This window comes from Lactuca saligna, chromosome 2 (genome assembly GCF_052625555.1).
Source record: "Lactuca saligna cultivar CGN05327 chromosome 2, ASM5262555v1, whole genome shotgun sequence".
Lineage (NCBI taxonomy): Eukaryota > Viridiplantae > Streptophyta > Magnoliopsida > Asterales > Asteraceae > Lactuca > Lactuca saligna.
Genome location: NC_136418.1, coordinates 25,506,482 through 25,512,877, shown reverse-complemented (window position 1 = coordinate 25,512,877; position 6,396 = coordinate 25,506,482). Strand labels below are relative to the sequence as shown.

The 6,396-nt window shown below is 34.5% G+C and overlaps 1 non-coding gene across 1 annotated transcript; it reads right to left on the bottom strand.

Annotated features, from left to right (window-relative positions):
• Window positions 1-5,715: 5,715 nt before the first annotated feature.
• On the bottom strand, window positions 5,716-5,922 carry LOC145033069 (small nucleolar RNA U3). The gene has a single exon (XR_013677313.1). It is a non-coding gene; the product is annotated as a small nucleolar RNA U3 (small nucleolar RNA).
• Between the last annotated feature and the right edge of the window lie 474 nt (window positions 5,923-6,396).

The window sequence follows — 6,396 nt, the reverse complement described above, 5'->3', positions numbered from 1 at the left end:
ATGGACCCATTGCATGCTGTTATTATATTTGAGCTATTTGTTATGTATTGGTATTTTGAGGGAACTCACTAAGCTTCGAGCTTACAATTTTGGATTGTGTTTCAGGTACCTCAGCGGATCGCGGGAAGGCGAAGGCGTGATCATGCACCTCCTCATGTTTTGTTTTTACAATTTTGGGATTTCTCTCATATGAAACTTATTTTGAAAACAATTTATAAGCAATGTTGGTTTTTGCGTTGTTTAAAAAGTTTGAAAATTTTGATAATTTTATAAATGTTACAATTTGCAAGGTTATTCACATCTTGTTTGCAATCTTCAGTATCTCAGTCACAAAGTGAGAGCATAATCGACACTAAACATGCCATTGAATAGTTTAATGAATCTCAAAAGAACTAGGAGTTTCATAAGATTAAAATTGGTAAATGTTTTACCTACATAAAATAGATTCGAATTTGATTACTGCATCCCTCTTCAGAATTCGAATCGAAAATATGGATCCCGAACTTAATTTAATTTTTTGGGTTGGTAGTTAAGGATTAAAATCAACTAACTTGAATTCTCTTTTCTCCCTTTATACATGTCGAGTTAAGACAACAATGGTTCTCCTTGTTCTTCTGGAAATGTTTTTCCCTTATCTGAAGATGATCTTCCACATGTTGATCAAGGTGAAAGAATGTTCCCTTCTTCAAGCATTGGTGGAACTGGAAATCATGCTTCTCTAATTCTTCCTCCACATCCTCCTATAATTCTCCTTGATCCACGTTTTCTACAAGCTAAAAAATACGAAGTCACTCAAGCCCTATTGGCTAGTAAAAATTAAGATGGAATGTCCGTGTGTGAACATGTTCTGAAAATGAAATCGTACATTGACAGATTGGAAATATTGGGTGTAGTTTTCTCAAGGGAGCTAGCCATTGACTTATTGCTACTCTTTCTTCCTGATTCACATAGTAAGTTCATTAAAGACTTCTATGAGAGGGACCACGATGTGACCCTAGTCGATCTGACATATATGTTGATTGCTGCTAAATCATAAATGCTTAAGAGCACAATTCAAGCAAATATGTTTGAAGGATCTATCTCCCAATTTTCCATGGACATTAAAAATGGCAACATTAGTAGTCTAGAAAAGGTTTCTCTTCCCAATGGAAAGGGATCGGCCAAGGTCAAACAGTTTGACCATAAAGAGAAACGCTAATCCAGAGATAGTCCTATGTGCTAATCCTAAAAGGTCCATATGTTTTTATTTCCAATTGAAGAGGCATTAGATACAAAGCTGCCTAGAATACCTGAAAGATCTCATAGATGGTAAAGTGAATCCGTATGACTCTACTTTAGGTACGTCCGCTATCTAACTCTACTTTATTAAGTTCCTATTCATAGATTTTTAATACATGATAAGATAGTAACATTTTGATGTTTTTGAAGGATCTAAGATAAACAAGGAAGCTTGAGAAGATTAAGCTGAATCTGATCGTGGGAGATGGATTTCGGTCGCATGGTTCGATGATAAAATTTTGGAAGCTGCTGCATAGGAGTTATGATAGATTAATAAATTGCTTAGGAAATATCTAAAAACATAGTTTCCATATTTTTTCATTGTAAGGAAAACAATTTCTACATATTATCAATAAAGTGAAATTTTTTAATTTATTATTTTGTATTTCCTTGCAATGGTATTTATGAGAAATGGTGGTTATATTTCTATTATTAGCAATGTTAAATATGGATTTGATTCTTAATTATGTCGTTTGTGGAAATGTCATAATCAACCAAGTGAAAAGGAATTCTCATCACCCAAGTTTTAATTGGATAGAAACTTGGAGTCATACAATTTGTTAGTGTGGTGTAGGAGAATCTTGTCATTGGAAGATCATGACTAATTCGTTAATCACATGTTTATATGAGTAAAGTGAAGGACTAAAGGATCTAGTACACATTGATGTGGACTATTTAGATCCACCACAAAGAACGATAACTCTATTCGACATGGCTTACCGATGTTTCAGTGAACATGGTTATGTTTATAAGATTAAGACGAATTCTAACACTTTGAAAAGTTTTCAAAGTGTAATAGAATGTATAAGAAGAATCTATTAGAAAGAGAGATAAAGGTTTCTTTAATATGAAAGAAAGCAGAGTACTTTAGTATGATGTTTTATGATCATGTTAATGATTATGGAGCCATGTAGGAAATTGATCCCCAAAGAACATCTTAATACGGTTATTTGACTAAGAAGAGGAGTCAGATGCTGAAATGGTTCAATCGAGAGATGAGTCATACTTCGTTTCCAATCAAGTTCTAGAGTTATACTCTAGTTACGTCAAACCGCATCTTGAAGCTTATTTCAAACTAAGTAGTTTATAACACCTCATGAAATGTGGAGTAATAGTGTTTTCTTACTCTGGCACATTTGAAATTGGTAGTTGTGATGCTTTTGTTAAAACAAAGGATAAACTAAGACCAATTATATGAAGTGTTCTGTTGTCAATAATCCACACTAACTTTTTAATATTTGTTTTTGCTTGTCGAGGAATGTTCCTTAATAGAAAAACTTAAATATCAACAAGTCAGTGGGAGTCTTTTTGATTTTAAAGAGTTTCAGGTGTCAATTCAAGAATAAACCATTTAGTTATTACTAGCGCATGACCTGAGGTTGATAACCTATTGTGTTAAGTTAACATATTCTTGTATCTGTGCACCTTCCTATTAAGTTGGAAATGATTATGAGTTCTATGGATCTCATGTGACTACAAAAGGCAGAGCACGTTGGTCGGTGATAGTACATTGGTCCATATGGGTGAGCTCCTTAACAACATGGAAGCACTGGTAGGCCCTCGTACTACCAGAGGGAAAGAAATTAAGAACAAGCAAGTTCAGTCCATGAAAGGAAAAACCTAAAATTGATGTAGATTTTTTCCTCTACCTTATATTGTGATTGTAGGTTGGAATTGATAGATTCACATGGATAGGAACCCATACACCATAACATCTAGGTGGCAAAAGGTTTCAATCTAATTCATGAAAATGATTATGAGGAAACGATTTAGCTTGTAGATTATAAAGATCTGATAAATTTCATTATGATTAGTGGTTGTGATAATTGCATTCTCAAATTGGCAATATGATTACAATATCACTTGTCATTGCTCGAATTGTGAGAAATAGAAAGAAATAGTTTGAAAATTCAGGACTTATTGCTATAAGTTCTTAAATGGTTTAAACACACACATATGCTATCTAATGAAAGTGTATCAGCTTGAGAAGTCTAGTGGAAGACTTATCGAAGCATTACGTATCAAAAATCAACTCTTTAGTAAGAAAGTCAAAAATTATTAATTTTTTGGGAGTCTAATTAATTTATGGATACGTCTCATTACTAGTGGGAGCATAATTGTTATACTAGTGGGAGCATAATTGTTATGCTAAGTGTTGCAAGTTGGAAATACTATTTATAGGAAACAAAGTTTACAAATTTGCAATTTGAAAAGTTTGGAAATTGTTTCGCTGTAGAAAGATTTAGGGGAGAAAGCGCTTATACTTCATATCAAATCTAAAAGTTTAGATTGAAGTTTAAATAAAACTTAGTCATATATAAATATCGTGTCAACAAAGGAAATTTGATATATGGAAATATTATAGCAAGAGACTGTCAAGTCTTTATGTAAGACATTATGTATCGAATCCCATATGCTTCGTATATAGGATCGATTACATATGCTATAATATTCACTTGTTCTGATTTTCCAAATGCCTAGGGTATTGAGAGGGAAAAAGGACTAGAACAAGGTGTGATTGAAGTTGTTAAACAACTGTCAAGAACACTCTAAGGATTACTGAGGATTTGGTTGCTTCTGGACCGTTGGAAGTATAGTATTAATTCGGACGGACCACACTGACATAATTCTGAATGGAGGTGACTCTTGTTTGGAATTGATGGTCATATGGTAATATGGAAATATTTCCATAGCGGGAGTTGGTTATTGAAATCTGCATATGAGTTAGAAACCTTAACGCAAGGAAGGTGTTCAAGGAGTTACCTTGAATTTGATACTTCATCACCATGAAATTTTTTTAGTAATAAAGTTTCAATGGAGCATTTTGTGACGTCGTTAGCTAAGTCTCGGTGACTTTGACGCCACGTCATCAAAAAAGAATGTTGCATGCAAGGTTAGACTCTAACATATTTAGTGGTGACAATAATTCAGAATTCTTACACTTGTAATAAGGATTTGGAATTGTGAAATAAGCATCATTGGATATATGTCCAATTGATCTGTTCTCAAAGGAAGGACCATAGAGAGACATAGTATGCATGTTTATAACATGACATGACTGATGTTTAATTCAAGCATTTAGTTGATTAATCGAAACATTATACAATTACTAAAGTCTAATTAGTATGGTGAGTAAATAGTTTTGAGACCAAAGTTAATTAGGTTATTATTGTGTTTCATTTCGCATGTTGTACTTCCTGAATAATTGGATTATTCAAACATCCACAGTCGATCATACTTTTCGAAGTAGATAGTGAATTAATATTGTCATGAATCAGACTGTAGATCATCTAAGGGGTTAGACATAACAATGGTTTGCTGCATTATTCATGAGTACTTTTGAAATGGAGATTTAAGTATTGGATAAACTCATGCTCAAAGAATTACTTCATGGATTTTATCATGGGTAATTTTGAGACGATGATATCTGATATTCTTGAAACGGCAATATATGAGTTGTTCTTTACGAGTAAGTTGTGCATTGATAATACGTAAACGCATCAGTAACTTGATGTTATAAAACATATTGTTGTGAATGATTTGATGAGTGAATAGTTCAATCATATAAGTTGAAGTTTATCTGTTCCTTTTGCCCTAATGGGAAAAAGAATATCTACGAGCCCCTCGATGATTTGATGATGACATCTAAAGTGCTTGGCCAAGTTAACCCCTAATGCGAAAAAGAAATATCTATTATCAATCTTAGTTTCCACCCTAGTAAGGCATCTACATGAATTCTCCAGGACATAAGGCATCATACAAATCAAGAAAATCTATCCTGGAATTCTTGAGGGATCCTTAGCCTACCAACTTGCATGCATTTCTATCAGTTCGATAACAACAACTATAATAGATTAATACAACATACAACACATTTATAGGTATTTTAGGAGATCAATGCTTCGAGCTCCAGCTAACTATACACCGTTTTTTCTCTGCTTCATTAATTGAAATTCATTCTTTATTGTAAAAATGTTTCCATAAAACTCCTAATTCCTTAGTTTGAGTCTGGAATCCCATGAATGTTCATCCAAATATTTCAAACCAGGTCTTTGATACCAGCTTATAAAAACCCAAAATTCATAAATAATTTATCATTTTTATTTTACCAAAAACCTCCAAGGTATCATAAAAACCAAAACAAGAAATCCCAGGTGTATCAATACTATCATTCGAGTATCTGTAACATCCCTCTCTGGCATGTATCACAATATTGTCCGCTTTGGGATCCCGATGCAAAAACTTCCCATGGGGTCACCCATCCCTGAATTCCTCTTTCTCGGGTACACTTAACTACAGAGCTCTTATGGGATCTGCTGCCTCATGGCTTTAAAACGTGTCGTGATAGGGAATGTATCCACACCCCTTATAAGGAAATGTTTCGTTCTCCGTCCCAGCCGATGTGAGATCACATGCAACCCACCTTAAAATGATATTGTCTATCAGACAACCATGTAGCCATGCCAGGACCATTAGATGGATTGGCAACGATCATCTACTGAGCCATGGCCAAGACCATGAAAACCTGTTAATCACGCTCTGGTTACATGGTTGTGCTTCATCAACCAGATAGCAATTTGTAACATCCCAAAAATTTCAGCAAATTTAAACTTTTGAAAACAACCCATTTACTTATAAAGTGTTTACAAACCCACTTTTCCCGGAACATGATTTAAAATTAGAGTCTAGTAAAACCAAGGATGTGTACGGTCGCACATTCGCCTTGCCACAACCATCTGAAGCACCTGAAATAATAAAATGAAACTATAAGTACATATCTTAGTGAGTTTCCCCAGAGTACCACCACATACATATAACAAACAATCATGCTCAAATTTTCATGCCTGGCCCAATCAGGCTTGGGCTGGAATACCAAACATATCTACGATGGGCCCAGTCATCCTTAGGATAGAATACCCTCGTATCATAAGCATGTTGGTCCAATCAACCATTTGGTTGGAATAAAAAACATGTCGGGTCCAATCAACCATTGGCTTGGAATACCCTAGGCCTATTGACTGATGCACAAAGCAGTCTAGTCTCACCATATAGCATATAGTCATGTCGGGTCCAATCAAGCATCGGGTTAGAATACCCGATGTTTAATCAATCATCAAG